Below are 17,562 nucleotides of genomic sequence, written 5' to 3'. Positions count from 1 at the left end.
ATAAGTGGATATTAATTAGTCCAAAAGCTCTGAATACCCATGGTACAATTAGCATAACAAATGACTCCCATGAAGAAGTAAGGAGAGGGTCCTGATCCTGGAAAGGCTTGATCTAGCTTTTTAGGGGAGTACCAGGATAGAGAAAAAGGAGGGAGGTGATTGGAGAATAGGTGGAGAGAAGAAGGCTTATGGGACATATGGGGGAGGGGGGTCTGGGAAAGAGGAAATCATTTTGAATGTAAACAAAGAATATAGAAAATTTAAAAAAAATTAAAAAAAAAAGAAAAGAAAAAAGATCACCATAAAGGTAAGGATAAAGGTAAATGACACTTTTTTGCTAAGTAATCTTCTTAACATATTGACTATTTGAAGAAAAGTCACAGTAGTGATTTAAAAGATCTATAATGCCTAAAATATAGTTGAAAACATCACAAAGAAGCTTGGACCCACATTCCCAGAGTAGGAGATAACTATGGCCACTTGATCCTCGACAAAGAGGCTGAAAACATCCAATGGAAAAAAGATAGCCTTTTCAACAAATGGTGCTGGTTCAACTGGAGGTCAGCATGCAGAAGAATGCGAATTGATCCATCCTTGTCTCCTTGTACTAAGCTCAAATCCAAATGGATCAAGGACCTCCACATAAAGCCAGACACTCTGAAGCTAATAGAAAAGAAACTGGGGAAGACCCTTGAGGACATCGGTACAGGGAGAAAGTTTCTGAACAGAACACCAATAGCGTATGCTCTAAGAGCAAGAATTGACAAATGGGACCTCACAAGGTTACAGAGTTTCTGTAAGGCAAAGGACACCATCAAGAGGACAGATCGGCAACCAACAAATTGGGAAAAGATCTTCACCAATCCTACATCAGATAGAGGGCTAATATCCAATATATATAAGGAATTCAAGAAGTTAGACTCCAGAAAACCGAACAACCCTATTAAAAAATGGGGTACGGAGTTAAACAAAGAATTCTCACCTGAAGAACTTCAGATGGTGGAGAAGCATCTTAAAAAATGCTCAACTTCATTAGTCATTAGGGAAATGCAACCCTAAGATTTCATCTTACACCAGTCAGAATGGCTAAGATTAAAAATTCAGGAGAGAGCAGATGTTGGAGAGGGTGTGGAGAAAGGAACACTCCTCCACTGCTGGTGGGGTTGCAAATTGGTACAACCACTCTGGAAATCAGTCTGGCGGTTCCTCCGAAAACTGGGCACCTCACTTCCAGAAGATCCTGCTATACCACTCCTGGGCATATATCCAGAGGATTCCCCACCATGTAATAAGGATACATGCTCTACTATGTTCATAGCAGCCCTATTTATAATTGCCAGATGCTGGAAAGAACCCAGGTATCCCTCAACAGAAGAGTGGATGCAAAAAATGTGGTATATCTACACAATGGAGTACTATTCAGCCATTAGAAACAATGAATTCATGAAATTCTTAGGCAAATGGATGGAGCTAGAGAACATCATACTAAGTGAGGTAACCCAGACTCAAAAGGTGTATCATGGTATGCACTCACTAATAAGTGGATATTAACCTAGAAAACTGGAATACCCAAAACATAATCCACACATCAAATGAAGTACAAGAAGAAAGGAGGAGTGGCCCCTGGTTCTGGAAAGACTCAGTGAAACAGTATTCGGCAAAACCAGAACGGGGAAGTGGGAAGGGGTGGGAGGGAGGACAGGGGAAAAGAAGGGGGCTGACGGGACTTTCAGGGAGTGGGGGGGCTAGAAAAGGGGAAATCATTTGAAATGTAAATAAATTATATCGAATAAAAAAATTAAAAAAAAAGATTGTCAACAATAATTTCAATATTTTGATTCTGATTCAAAGTAATCACTGTAACAATTTATGACTAATAGACCACAAAATACAAAATAGGATCATAGATATAGGAGGATAAGATAATAAATGGAACAGATGAGAGGGAAATAGCAGAGGGTGACGCCTGTATAAACCAGATGCGTGGCTCATCTGTAAGCATAGCACTAGAGAGGTAGAGGCAGGAGAGCAAGAAGGACAAAGTCATGCTCAACTACAGAGCAAAGTTGATACCAGCTTGGGCTGTGTAACATCTGGAGAGAGAGAGAGAGAGAGAGAGAGAGAGAGAGAGAGAGAGAGAACTAACTACGTCAATATTGAATAGTCCAAATATCCTCAATTAGAGGCAGATAAAAAACTTTAAAAGTGAGACTGAGGTATCCTGCAGCAAATACCCATTTTAAATATGAAGAACAGATATGGAGGATGACATGCTAAAAAAATGAACAAAGGATTTAGTGAAGGTCATTTCAGAGAAAGGACATTTTAGAGCAAAGAATGCATTGGAGCACAAAGAATACTACTTCATAATAAGAGCACACGATACACCAAGAACATGTATGCAAGTAATAATAAAATTCAAAATTCACACAGCAAAAACTGATTTTAGAAAAATGCTTAGTCATGTTACAGATGTCAACACCTTTTCACCAGTAACTTATCAAGCAAGCAGACAAAATCTCAGTAAGACTACAAAGTCACTGAAATGCCTGTGAATTGCTGAGCTGAGTCATATATTCACAGCAAGAATCATGCCGCATGGTAAGCAGGTGGTAAGCAGGGCTTCTAATTCTTTTCAGCCCTATGCTGTTTCAAATGCAGCAGAGCAACTTGTTTCAAAGATGCACTGGGCACTTACTAAGCATGTGAGCTTTCCATCATGTGAGACAACCAACTTAAAAGATAGGGTTATAGGGCAATTGCAGCCGTGGTTTACCGGGCCTTAGCCCACGGCTGGTGACTGGGAATGAGGGAGAGACAAAGGGAGGTGCAGATTAGATAGATAGATGATAGATAGATGGTAGGTAGATGATAGGTAGATAGAGAGATAGAGAGATAGAGAGATAGAGAGATAGAGAGATAGATAGATAGATAGATAGATAGATAGATAGATAGATAGATAGATAGATGGAGGGAGGAAGAAAGGGAGAGAGGAAGAGAGGGAGGGAGGGAGGGAGGATGGGAGGGAGGGAGGGAGGGAGGGAGGGAGGGAGGGAGGGAGGGAAAGAAAGAAGGAAGGAATGGAGAGGAAAGAAAGAAGCCAGGATTCCAATACCCCCTTCAAGTCTTGACCTCAGTAGTTTAGCTTCTTTCCACTAAACCCTACTTCCTGAAGACTGCATCACCCTTAGTAAGACCACAAGGACAGGATCAAACCTTCCAGACATGGACACTTCAGGTCTAAATTCATAACAGAAAGATGTGTTGTTCTCTGAACTATGAGACAAGCTGAAAGAATTCAAGTCACACACATTACACAGATGTTCTCCAAACACAACAGAATTAAAAGAGAAATCAGTAATAGAAAAAAACCCTCCAGCAAATACCTACATGTTTGTAAAGTAAATAAAGTACTTCAAAGAAGTACTGTTTTAAGAAGCCCTTTAAGAAGAATAAATCTAATTCAGCTATACTCATAGATCAGTGCGTTATCCAACCATCATCGCAGAAGATTCCTCCTGTAGCAGACAGGAACAAATAGAGACCCACAGCCAGACATCACACAGAGTGAGACCTTGGAACACTCAACCCTAAACCCCACCTCCAGATCAGGGATGAAGGGCACACACACACACACACACACACACACACACACACACATACACACACACACACACACACACACACACACACAAACCGAAAAACAAAACAAGGCCCCTGAAACAACCAAGCAAGCCTCATGAACACACAGACATTTAAGCAGCATGCCAGGTCCTGCACAGGTCTGTCCCAGGTCCTCTGTGTTTATATTATAGCGTCCAGTTTCATGGGATCCCCGAGTGCAGGAACAAGTGGTCTCTGAGTCTGCGGCCTTCTCTTCAGCCCATTGTTCCCCCTGTTTGTCTTATTCAACTTCATTATAATGGTTTTGTTTAATCTTATGTGTTATTATGTAATTTCTTTTAAAAATGAACGAATGGATGCCTAAACGAATGAATGAATCAATGAATGAAACTTAGATACTAGAGTAAAAGCTGAGAACCAAACCCTGAGAACCTGCTAGAAGAGGGAAATTCAGTTGTCTCCGATGAGTGACGCCAATTATACCAGCCACTCCAAGGCAGCCTCCTGTTCAGGAGTAGCTGACCAATAAGCAATGGGCTCCACACTGTTTTTGTGTGCTTTTGTTTCCCTACATTTTGGTGAGTTGTTTTTGTTTTGGGGGGAGGGGTTCTTTTTTAATGTTATTTTACTTTGTGTATTGGTTTTTGAGATTTTTATTGTTGTATTGGGGGTCTGTCTGTTTATTTGAGAAAGAACTTAAAGTTGGGTGGAGAGGAAGAATCTGGAAGGACTTGGGGAAGGGGAAGAATATGACCAAAACATTTAAAATTTAAAATTCTTTTTAATAATAAAAATAACAAATCTAAATTAAAATTTGAGAAAATGTTTTAACTTAAAGGGAATGAGGGCAACAACGTATCCAATCTTCAGGGCTGCTGTTTTAGTGGGAGTAGGAGCCTTATCAATCCTTGGCAATGCTAAAATGTCTACAGTAGAGAAAAACAAACGTCTCAAACTATTAACTTCATGTATTTAATTACAACTTAGAAAAATAGAAACTTCAACCTGACATAAGAATAAAAGGTAAAGATCACACACATTAATGGCATGAGAGAAAGTAACGAAGAAAATTGAGGCTAACTCAATTAAGAACCAAATTCTGGTTTTTAGGGTTTATCAATAAAGCTGATGATCCTGAAACTATGTTGACTGGGAAGAGTAGTGAGCACAATTACTGACATCAAAAGGGAGAATTCTCTAGAGTCTATAAATATTAGAAAGGAAAATGGCACAATAGCTAACTTTATGCTTTTAAATTTGACAACATAAGTAAAAAGAAAATGAATGTGTGCTTGTGTGTCTGTATTTGTGCATGTGCTTGTGGGGTGCATGTGTGCATGCATGTGCTTATGGGGGAAGCATGTGTATATACTGTGCATGCGTGCGTGCGTGCATGGGGGGCATGTGTGTACTTGTGTGTGTCCATCTGCTTGTGTATGTGCATGTGTATGCATGTGCTTATGTGTGTGTGTATATGTATGCTTGTACTTGTGAGTGTGTATGTGTGTATGTGGGGGGCATGTCTGTGTGCATGTGCTTGTATATGTGCATGTATGTATGCATATGCATGTGAGTGTGTGTGTATGTGGGGGACATGTATGTATGCATGTACTTGTGAGTGTGTGTGTATGTGGGGGCATGTATGTGTGCATGTGCTTGTGTATGTGCATGTGTGTATGCATGTTCATGTGCATGTGGGGGCATGTATGTGTGCATGTGCTTGTGTATGTGCATGTGTGTATACATGTTCATGTGAGTGCGTGTGGGGGGAGGGGCATGTGTGTGCATGTGATTGTATATGTGCATGTGTGTGTACATGTGCTTATGTGTGTGCATATGTGTGTATACATGTGCACATGTGTGTATGTGGGGGGCATATGCATGTGCGTGTGCTTGTGTTTGTGGGTGTGTATGTGTGTGTGTGCTTGTATGTGTGTGTATGTGTGTTAAAGAAACAAAATCTTTCTTACAGATTTTGTTTCTTTAACACACATAGATCTTACAAAAAATAAATAGGTAGTATAAATAGCTTTCTATCTACCATAGAAGCAAATTCACTGCTATATTTCTCTAAACAATGAAAGAGTAATAATTATTACTCTTTCACAAAAAGCTGAAGAACAGGTAATATTTGACAATTCACTGCAACCAGCATTACAGCGATACCAAAACCAGTCACACAGAATATTATAAGAAAAGTTTATCTAATATTTTTGAGGACATTGATGCAAAAAGCTTTCTAGACATTTAGCAAACTAAATCTTACAAGCCTAAGAACCATAATGTTGTCACCAAATGAGTTTTGTTGAAAGAAGGAGCATTTCTGATTGAAAACTGTCCAGCACTGTCTACCATATGAACAAGACACAGACGTTCAGACTGTAGCCAGCAGGTCTGCTCCTAACACTTCTACTCAACAAGGCAGTGGAGGTTCTTCTGCTCTGTGGCTCATGTGTGCATTCAGAAATCCTCCTCTAGGTTAGAAAATACAGTTGCCCATCAGCTGGCTGATTCTTTGTTTTACCCAAATCAAAATCATGTATACAGAAGTTCTGACACTGGCAGTTTCAACTTCAGCAGGAGGAAGAGCTGCAGGGAGGACCCCTCTCATGTGTTAGGACACACAGCTCCATCTAGGAAGTTGGAAATTCTCAGTCTTTGGTTACAGAAGTTTCAGAAGTATTTTCATGTTCCCGTACCCACTGTCCATGAGTAGTGTCCTCAGAACTTTGCTTTCCTGATCAGGTGTAGGATGGTGGGTCTCTCTGTATATGTGTGTGTCTCTGTCTCTCTGTCTCTATCTCTTTCTCTCTGTCTCTCTCTGTGTCTGTCTCTCCTCTCTCTGTCTCTGTCTCTGTCTCTGTCTCTCTGTCTCTCTCTCTCTCTCTCTCACTCACTCACTCTCTCTCACACACACACAAACCAAGTTGGCTCCAGCTTCCTGCGCTGAATTTTCACTGCAAGAGAGGCTGTTCTTCCTCAGCCTCTGATGTGGAGTCCACACCTACTCTGTTCCCAGCTTCCTAAACACAGCAGCAACTGCATCTACTTCAGCTGCCATGCATAGCACTTGGTCAGAATGCAATTGGTTTTTCACAAGAAACAGTGGCAGCTTCCATACTGACTTCTCAGGATGAAAATGGCAAGATTCAGACCCCATAAAATTACTTGAAAACCACAAACATGGATCCCAGTGAGATTCCACTAGGACCCATTGCTTCTCAACAATATCCAGGAAGTAAACCCACTAAGGCAGGATGGCTTTGCTATGACACAGAATGGTCCCTTACTACTTCCTTCACCCTGGGCTTCATCATGGGGTCTGCACACCCCTCCAGGAGTGTGCCTTCCTCTCTCACAGACACTTGTCTGGGCACAAGGACTGTGTACAGAGTGATTTGAGTCATGTGGAGAAATTAACAGGAAGCAGCACCCACACCACCAGCATCTGAGTGACCTGTTCCGTTATTTAATCTTTAGCATAATCATTTAGCTATAAGGCAGACACGGCCATTGACCCTGTTGCAGTTTGGAACCAGATCATAAAGAAGTGATGATCTTTCCAAAGCTGCTCAACATGAGACACACACTCTGTCAGACAGCACCTCCATGTACACCTAGGCTAGGCTCTCATGACTGTCTTACCAACCATTACTCATTACTGAATTGCTCTTTCTTCTTTTGTACCTGATTCTCAAACCCTCTCCTTGAACAGTGTGGGGTGTTTGTGCTATGTGCTAATCAGGGTTTGTATTCCTGCATAAAACATCATGACCAAGTAGCAATTTGGGGAGGAAAGGGTTTACTCAACTTATACTTCCAGAATGGTCCCTTACTACTTTATTGCAGTTCATTATCAAAGGAAGTCAGGACAGGAACTCACACAGGGCAGGAACTTGGAGGCAAGAGCTGATGTAGAGGCCATGCATGGATGCTGCTTACTGGATTGTTTCTCCTGGCTTGCTCAGCTTGCTTTCTTATAGAACCCAGGGATATCTACCAGGGATAGCACCACCCACATGGGGCCCTCTCCTCTTGATCACTAATTGAGAAAATGCCTTCCATCTGGATCTCATGAAGGCATTTCCTCAAGAGAGGTTCCTTTCTCTGGGATAACTCCAGCTTGTGTCTAGTTGACATATAAAACCAGCCAGCACACATCATCTACAAAATTCATACAAGTCGTGACTTGAAGCAAGAGAATTTCTTTGTGGATGCTCTGGAGCCCAGGCGACAGGGATGTCTTCTTCCAAATCTCCTGGGATGACCCTTCCTACTCTTCCAGCCCTGATAGCTCCAGAGACCCACAGCCAGGAGGCCCTCACTCAGCCTCTGCTCCATATCACACGGCTTTCCACATGTGTCCTCAGATTCTCAGAGACCTTTGTCTGTATACAGCCCCTGTAAAGAGCAGGAAGTGAACTCTGTCTCAGCCTATTCATAAAGACCTTTTACCCTGGGGCATATTCATTCACTCCTGAGGGAGGACTTGAGCTTACCCTTCAGAGGATGACATTTGAATCTCGACAAACCCTAGGTCACCATCACTCCTGGAAGAGAAAGCCACAGTGCATATTTCAAAGAGTAATTCCCAAGGGTCTTCTCAGAGCCCCAAGCTCTGTGCGGTGCAGTCAACATGAGGACAAGAAGGACCTCAGCCTGGTTGGATCACTACCACCTGGGCTCCTTGGGCCTTACTCTCATGACTTCCTCTGCACACCAGCTCCAAGACACTTCTGAAGGTGTGGTAGTTTGAATGAGAATGTCTCCCATAGACTTAGATATTTGAACATTTGGTTCTCAGTTGGTGGTGGGAGGTAGTGGAGCATTGCCAGAAAAAATCATCTCCAGGGTGGGCTTTGGAGTTTTACAGTCTCACTGTACTTCCTCTTTACACCATACTACCCATTTACACTCTCTGATCCATGTTCTCCTTTCAAGATGAGTGCTCTCAGCTTCTTGCTTTGGATTCCAGACATACCTACATTCTTGCTGCCTTACAGGACCCTTACCCTCTGGAACCATAGCCCAAATAAACAATTACTTCCATAAGCCATGGTAGTTTATCACAGCAACATAAAGGTAACTAATACAGAAGATAGAGTCCTCTCTCTAAGGACAAGTCCTCACTAATTAAGATGAAATGACAGGGTCCCAGTGTGGCAAAAAGCTCTACTATGAGCACAAGTGAGAGATTAAGGCCCCAGAGAAGAATGTCACAGTACCACAGGTGGCCGCCAATGTTTATCTGAAGGGGTAGGCCAGGTAGGTCAAAGGTCATGCTGGCCAAGAAGGGAGAACGTGAAAAGTTCAGACTGACGACTGTTCAGGAGCAGCCTAGCTGTGGCTTGCATCCATGGCAACCCCCACAGTAGCCACAATTTCTATAAAGAATGCAGGTAAGTATATTGTTAGTCAACTGTGTCCAGTTCTTTGGTCATCACTTCTCCAAGTTCCTTCCAGAAGGTAACGTAATGTTCAATGCTTCCCAATAAATATTGTGAAATACCTACTCTGTCCTTTTGCCTTGGTGTCCAGGATGCTCAGGTGCAATGCCACCACCTTCTTCTTAGCTACGGGACCTATTACCCAAAGCTACAAGTCCAGCTACTTAAAAGTCTCAGTTGGGAAGACTGCAAGTTCAAGGCCATCTTATTCAACTTAACATGACCTTGTCTCAAAACACAAAGTGTTAAAAAACAGAAAAGGAAGGAAAATGAAAGAAACTGCCTAATGCACACTCCATTCACAGTCAGGGTCAGATATAAGAAAGAAGTCTCTACATAAATCACAGAATGCATACCTTACAAACCACAGAGATTACAGTTGTGGAAATGCTGGGTGATAACTTACAAACACATCAGACCATCCCAGCCAGGGCCAAATGGTTCTCTGTGTTACTGTCTTCTAATGCTGTGATAAAACACCATGACTAGTGATTTGAAAACTCAGACACAAAGTTTCAACATTTTCTACCTTGATGTAAGATGATACTTTTTGTTACCTTATCACATTTATACTAGGGGGAGAAAACACTAAAAAGATAATAAGCCAACAAAGAACTGTGAGAGTTCAGTTAGTTTTCTACAGGCAATGCATTTTGCTAACAGGCCTTGGATCTCTTGGAATTCCAGGGGTACCCTGGCTTTGGCTGGAAAACAGTGTCTCCCAAAACCACAGCAGATTTGTGCAGTAAACATGGTACATAAATTATCACCTGCTGTATCTTCCTCCCAGAGGTGAGCCAGGCATGAGGCTATGGAAACATTTTGAGATGGTGATATTGATGCTCATGTCTCAACACTCTCCTTTGCATATCTCCACAGGAGCAAGTGTCAGGACCAATCACACAACCAGATTTTATCTTTCCTTGCCGCTCCTACTACTAAAGTCTCAGAATCCACAGAAACTTCTCTCTAGAACACTCTGCAGCTCCTTTTCACTGAGCAACTCCTCAACCTAGCCCTATGGAGATGTATGTCTTAGGAATGAGTTTTCCTGTAAAGTCTAAAATTTCTCCTCTCTGTTCAGCACCAGAACATTAATAACCTAGACATTCACTTCTGTGCCAGTCCATGATCACTTACCCACCCCCAACCCTCTGGCACTGAGGGCTTTTTCTACAAACACAGGCAGAGGACTGCAATAGAACCTGTCTGCAGATCCTGAGCCAGTCCAGACAACCGCAGAGCAGATGGATGGTACTCCTGACAGCCCTTCTCTGGCAGGGTCCTGATCCTTGGGCTCCAGAGAAAGTCTGCACAAAGGCTAGCAGGCCTCGTGGAAATGAAAACATCATTTCTCCTTCCGCCCATCTCAGTGAAGCCTGAGACTGCCTCTGATAATTAATCCTCTGGGAGAAATCGATACTACAACTGCTTGAAGAAGAAACAACCCATAGCAAGATAAACTTTGCAAAGACGCTTCAGCAGCTTCTGCAGGCCAGTGTCGTCGTCTGCTGCAGATATAGAAACCACACACGTGCTGCCTTTTCTCCAAAAGAAGCATCCCCCCAAAGGCAACTACCACAAACCACTTTATTCAGTGAAACACTGGTAATAAATGAGGTCTTTGTTCTCTAGGCCTGTCTGTTTTCTTTTTCCTCTGTGTACCCAGAAAGAGTATAACTCTGACAGTCAGAAGTGTCCTGGAAGAGATTCAGGTGTGTTGGGCTTATGGATACCAAAGGAAATTCAGATTTATTCTATGGTCCTTTACCCACCCAGGGTGTTGTTTTGTCTCATTTTTGTTCTGTTTTACATCCCGTTAATAGTACGATTCATTTGCCTTCTCCTTTAGAAAGACACTCTGACATGCTCGATCACCCTGGCCACATACTGCATATTTGCCTATAATCCACTGTGGCATGTTGCAGCCTCACAAGTAGCTTGGAGTAGGCTTGGTGAAAACTGAGCCAGCAGAGCAAACCCCAGATGGCCAATCATCAAGCTTTGGGGAAGAAAACACAATAAAAACAAATGTTTCTCACTGGACAACCTTCAAGATCATCCATGGCCAGCTCTATCTGGGTTGACAGACTGTCTCTAAGGAGACAGAATGCATAGGACATTACCCCATGTTTGACACCTGGACATGCTTTCAAAATACAATATGGGGATATACTAACTTGATACTTGTGTGTTGAAGAAGGAATAAGCATGAAGAAATACTAAATATCTTGGTTTTCTATAATTAAATTTCCATTTTTATAAGCTCAGAAAACTTCATATGCCAAGGAAACATTGCTGCAGTTTACAGTGCACTCTACTCCAGAATCTAAGCTGAAGTGTTCCGGACAGCCATGTTTCCCATTCTGTAGTGTTATGACATCAGTACTCAAAGCATGTAAGTTGTATGTTTCAAAATCAAGGCTGCAGTGGATTCCTGCCATGCGCCACAGACAGAGACACCATGGAATCGGAACACATTGGACTTTTAATTAAGACTTTAGTCATTGTATATTCAGAAATTGTTTACTGCTGACAAAGTCCCATGGCCCTCATACTGTTGTATGCGTTCCCCATGGAGTCATGACCCATAATAAGGTGCGTTTGGATGCTGAACCTCTCACCCTATCTATTGCTTCCTCAGTAAAAAGAAGCTGAAATCAAAGGGCCTGGCCTGGAAAACAAGAAATGAAGCCCGAAGGTTTAGATTCTTCAAAACCAGGAAGCTTTGCAGCAATGAGAATTGTGTAGAAAGTGTATGTCTCTCTTTTCCCAGCCTCTAGATCTTGCCGCGGAGCAAGGCAAGATTCCCTAGCAAGTGTATGTATTCCATGAAAGTGAAAGTGAAACTATCTAAGGGTTGTTGAGAAGTGAACCAGTCAAAAGTACGTGATAGGAAAATGCCTTCCAGAAATGCATTAAGAGGAGCAAAGAATGTATGCCATTGTTGGGGGGGGGGGGGGACACAAACTATTTGGGTAGAATGGGAAAGGAACACCGGCTTGTGGTAGCAGTCTTGCTCAAGTCTGAGTCTATCCTGCCTGCGTTCCCTGCTTTGACCCATGTTCCCAGCCCTAGGCAATAAAAACTTGGAGGAAGCTTGCTCCTCTCATTCAAGCCTCCTGCAAAAAGGGTGTGGGGCTCACTTTCACTGTCTACCAAAGTCTCCCGCTATGCTTACTCTGAAAAGGCAACAAGGTTACCCAAGGTTTCCTCCTCGTGCAGGCACTCTTTTTTTCATATTTGATAATTCTTATTTGTGATTTATATTTTTTATTTTCTATATTCTTTGTTTACATTCCAAATGATTTCCCCTTTCCCAGTTCCCCCCTCCCCATATGTCCCATAAGCCTTCTTCTCTCCACCCATTCTCTAATCACCTCCCTCCTTTTTCTCTGTCCTGGTACTCCCTACAATACTAGATCAAGCCTTTCCAGGATCAGGACCCTCTCCTTAACTGATATTCAGAAAGCCCACCTGAGATGTTTCCTGCCCCCACTCCTACCCCCTGTTTCTTCAGAAGCATGATTCCTTTTCCCTAGGGCTCAGGATAGATTGCAATGGTTTTGGAATCTCCCTCTGGGGAGATGCAAGAGCTTTTTTCTTTGCAGAAGTTGGTTTTCCAATATTGATTATTCCTCTACTCACCTGCAGCCACAGCGCCACAGTGCCTGCATTTATTTATAATGCTGCAGCAACACCAGCTCCAGTTATAATCATTAAGTTGACAAAACTGTAACCATTGGGCAGAGTGAATCTCCAGAACTGCCCGTCACTATAGCTGTAGTCCCCTGAGAGGTTTCTTAAGGATGAGACATCTGGGAAGAGGGTCTGGGAGAGGTTGGGCCAAACACAGAGGGGCTTGAGACCAGTCCTGTTTGTGGGTGCCTGCATTTGCCACCCAGGAGTCTAGAGGGATCTCTACACGCAATAGTTCTCAAAGTAGCCCAGGAATTGGAAAAGCAAAAGCAAACCCTGGCACATTGCCCAGACTGGTGTGCCCACTGATGGGAACTCTAGCAGTGGCAGGACAGAGGCCCTCACAGTGCTCTACTCTGAACATGCCGCCCAAGTGGCCTGGTTTTGCAATAACAGCCCTGCCTCCCCGTACATGCCCTTCCTCTCTGCTTGCTCAGGACACTGCCCACGAGCCCTGGCCAGGAGACCAGTGTCAAAAGTAGGATTCTGGAACTGATGGATGGGGGCTCCTCAGATCTGCCTCAATTATCCACTAGCAAAGGCTGTTATTCTTCAGCTACAAGTGGTAGTCATGTCTGAGTGGCCCTGTTTGTGAGGCTTTGCCCTGGCTTGTCCACTTAAAAGATCATTAATCACCGCCCCAGTTTATAAATCACAGAGGCCGGCTCACCGTGCGCAATGATGAGGTTGAAGCGCCCAAGAGTACTTAGCGAATTCCCAGACCCAGCCAGCGCTCTTTCTCTCCGCCTCCAGCAGCCTGGCCATCCATCATCCTGCACCCACTGAGGCAGAAGCGCAGTGACAGAAGAAAGCCTGGGAGCCAAACAATATGATCGGTTAAGACTAGGGCCAGAGAGCTCTTTAAAATTTCTAACCAGTTCCTTAGCCTTTTGTGTTAACAAAACCTATTCATTTCAGGATTTGGCAGTTCAAATTATTTCAGACAAGACCCCAAGACAAATGGCTATATGATAGAGTCACACAGGCACAGTGGCAGCTAGGGGAAAAATGGAGGCTACTGCTGGTGAGTGATGAGAAATAAGGCTGACGGATCTGGAGGCTTGGTGTTCACTTGTTTGCCTCCTCTGGGCAGCACAGACCACCGAGGATGGTCAGCGCCTTCCAGAAGTGGAGAAGCCCTCCTAGACTCTTCAACACATGTTTTCCCAGTACGCATGTGTGGAGGGAGATTTAGAGGGCCTGGGGCACAGATTGTTAAAGTCGTTAAACATAGCAAGCAATGGCAAGGAAGCTAGCGGGGGTTATTTTCCTTCCCACTTGGCATTACCCGCTAAACTAGTTTTACATATTTCCAACATTTTCCCCTGGAAGAAGAAAACTTAAATTGTCCATTGTCCAGAAGCAAGTGCGAGAGGGGTACTTAAGTAGAGCTGACAGCTCCCATTTCCAGCACTCTGGCTGAGAACGATTTGAATGGCTGGGAAATTGTGTTTGAAACGATGTAATGATGTGTAATAATTTCCTGTCGGTGTGTCAATGAGAAGCCTAGAGAGTGGCACAGTAGCATGTAAAGGCTACCAAGGAAAGGTAGGTGTGAGGGAGTGCAGGGTAGGAAGGATCGTGTGGGGTCTTCGGATGCAGAAACTTATGGAAGCATAATTGTAAGGAGCAGGTGAAGGGGTCTGAGCAAAGTCAGCTAGGGAGCAGCCCTCCAGGGACCTACCTAATCCAGCTGGCTTTCCCGTCAATTCTATGTGACTGTCTCAAGTCACTACCTTAGGAATGGACCAATTGGCAAGCCTGCTAGCCAGTGAGAAAGAGCTCAGAATCTGGCAGAAGCTGATGCCACAAATGTCTCCCCATTTAGAACTGTCCCTGCTGACCCCACAAATGATCCCCTCATTCAGAAACTTGTCCTTGTGACCCATAAGTGTATTTTCACTGTTACCTGAACCAAACAAAGGGAGACCCCATAGCACATCTGTAAAGAAAAACACAGCTGCTCAGTTGTCCATGTATGCCTGTCTCAGAGGAAGTGCCTCTGCATAGCCCAGGTGAAGGGCACATGCTCTCTGCCTGCCTCCCCAGCTATACGCTCCTTCAGCTCAAAAAAATGCACTTGGGTAATTCATGTGCTCACCTTCATATTTGCCTTCCTGAGGAAAAGCATGTAGAAAGCTTTGTGACTTGTCTCTGCCCTGGGAGCCTCAAGCTAACTCTCCAGCCAGACCAATGACCAAACCCACAGGTACCCATCTCAGAAGGAAGCCTGAGGGACAGGCCACCTGACCCTGTCACTCAGCATGATGTCATCAACCCCAGGCAGTGACTTCCCTAAGTCCCCAGAAATCTGTCCTCACTCCAGAACCTAATAGTCTCAAAAGGAGATTCTGGCAAACCCACAGTGAAGCTGTTCCCGGCCACCATTCCCCCCAAGAGCCCTGAGGCTGCCTAACTGCCTAACAGAATGAGGGTGACAGCTTGTCTTGCTCAGACCTGCTCCTTGGCCAACAATGAAGGACTCTGAGCTTCCTGTTTTAAAAATACATATAACCACCTTTAAATGAACGCCCAGTCATTAAATAATTAAACAATCTTCTCCTTGCCCAGAAGCCAGCCCCCATTCATCCCCTTTCTGACTTTCCAGCTAACTGTGGCACACACAGTAGCTCAAGTGCTCTAGAGGATCTCTGTAGCCCTGCCCCCACCTGACCCCATCAACACCAGATTCCCTCTCCTATTTCTGTCTTATATCTGTAGCCTGCTCCAGGACAGAGTAGGGGGCAGTAGATCAGAGAAATGAATTAATAAGGATTTTTGAAGGCTGTCACCACTTGTCATAGCAAGCCACTGAAGCCTCCTTCCACTCCTGAAAGAGTTTCTAATTGTGAGATTACATTCCCCTGTGCCTGTGAGAGTGGGTGTCAGTGACTGAGTGACCAGTCACTGTAAAGTTGAGACAACTGTTTCATGGTCTGCTACTTCCCAAGTCTCCTGAGACCCATGAGGTCATTTGAAGTGCAGGCATGCTAAGGCATGGTTGGAATGCACATCCTTGTACCACATGACTACAGACCACTGTCATTGGCTCTGCTGACATCACTGAAGGTTGGCCCTCTGTTCTGTAACCAGTGTGCTTCCTCACTATGTGGTCTCTTCCCACAGGACTACTACACCAGCTTCTCGGGAGACTCCAAGTTGCAACTAAATTTCAGTGTGTTGCCTGTACCACAACTGACTAGAAGAAAGGCAGCACAATAGGGAAAAGGAGTGACCTCAGGAGTCAGGGGTCTGGGGTCATTGGGTTTGCTAGGGGCCTATCCACCATTTGTAAAATAAGCTTTTCCACAGAACATCTACCGTTACCTGAATCTAGACAGATCCTAAGAGATGGATGTCTTTAGACTCTGCCTTCTTGACAGCCAGAAGGAGACTGGACAGACCTGTCACCATGACAACCATCTCCAAAGTGATCCCCTAGTGCAGTTCCTGAGAGTCACAAGAGGTATCTAGGAAGGCTGTTGGGTGATTCCCCTCTAGCAGATGGGATGTTGGCATCCAAGGACTCTATGAGAAGCAAATCTGAAGACAGTCCTTAACTGCTGGCTGTGTGAAGTGTCTGAGAATCATGAGAGGGCCATAACTAGTAGCTGGAGCTTCAGGGAAAGGACCATGAAAGAGAACACATGAGGGGAGAGGACCATGCATGAGGTCCTGGGAAGGGCAATGCCATGGACAGAGCCTAGGAGGCTAGTGCTACAGACAGGACCGTGGGACGGGCAGTGCCACTACTGGAGTCCTGAAAGGGAAGATAGTCACAGGCAGAAACCTTGGAGGGAACAGTTCTCCAGAGAGAGAAGAGCCTGACACTGCCATGGCTGGATATCCTCTCAGCATATTTCTGATGTTCATCTTATCCACCATCAGCCCTGCAAACTGTGGGTTTATAGCTGTAACTCAAGGCCTCACCTCTGCCCTTCCATACCTACGTTATCTCATATGCTGAGGTACCTATACATGTGTCTATAGGTGCCTCTGAAACTGCTGTTTGAGAGTCAAGGCATGTGGAATTATGGAACAGTTGGCACCCTACTATGACCCACAGGAGTCCCAGAACCCAATTCTTATCCTCATACTACTGGGCAGCCTCCACTGGGCCCCCGCACTATCTTGGTGCTGCAGTTACATCACCCCTGTCATCCAGGTCTGTTGTGTTTTGAACCATATCCCATTCACCAGGCATCTCATGCCAGGATCACTCTAGAACATGGCTTCATAGACTCCTACTCTCAGCCTGGTCACATTCCCTCACCCCACCTACTATTTAAACTGGATGTTCTTGTTCTCACTAGGCCCTACCCTCATCTCTAACCAGTCCCCAGCCCAGTCCTGGTCTACCAAGTCATCCCAAACTGTCCAGGTGACTGAGTTTTTCCCTCCTGAAATGTCCCTCCTTTCAAACCACCCTCTTACTCCATCTCTGCCACCTCTCCTGTGTCATTGCTGCCAACCCCAGTGCCTTAGCCTACACTACATCCCCTTCTAACACCCAGAGCTGAGTTGTCTAAGTAAGATCTGTAGATGTGGTTGGTTATTCAAGATGCAGGAACCTGGTCAGACATTCACCACCCTGCAACTCAACTGACCCATCTGCAAAACAGGGCCTGTGAAAGGACTAATCTCAGAGTTTCTGGACCAAATGCATTGTACAGTATCAGCTCTTGCCAGGCTCACATATGCTCCTTTCAAGCACAATCACTGGGACCATATCCCCACGCTCTTAGCACCCTCTTGAGCACACCATTCTCACCATCATTGCTCATCCCAAGGT

This window comes from Apodemus sylvaticus, chromosome 16 (genome assembly GCF_947179515.1).
Source record: "Apodemus sylvaticus chromosome 16, mApoSyl1.1, whole genome shotgun sequence".
NCBI classification, from domain to species: domain Eukaryota; kingdom Metazoa; phylum Chordata; class Mammalia; order Rodentia; family Muridae; genus Apodemus; species Apodemus sylvaticus.
This window is presented reverse-complemented; position numbering follows the sequence as displayed.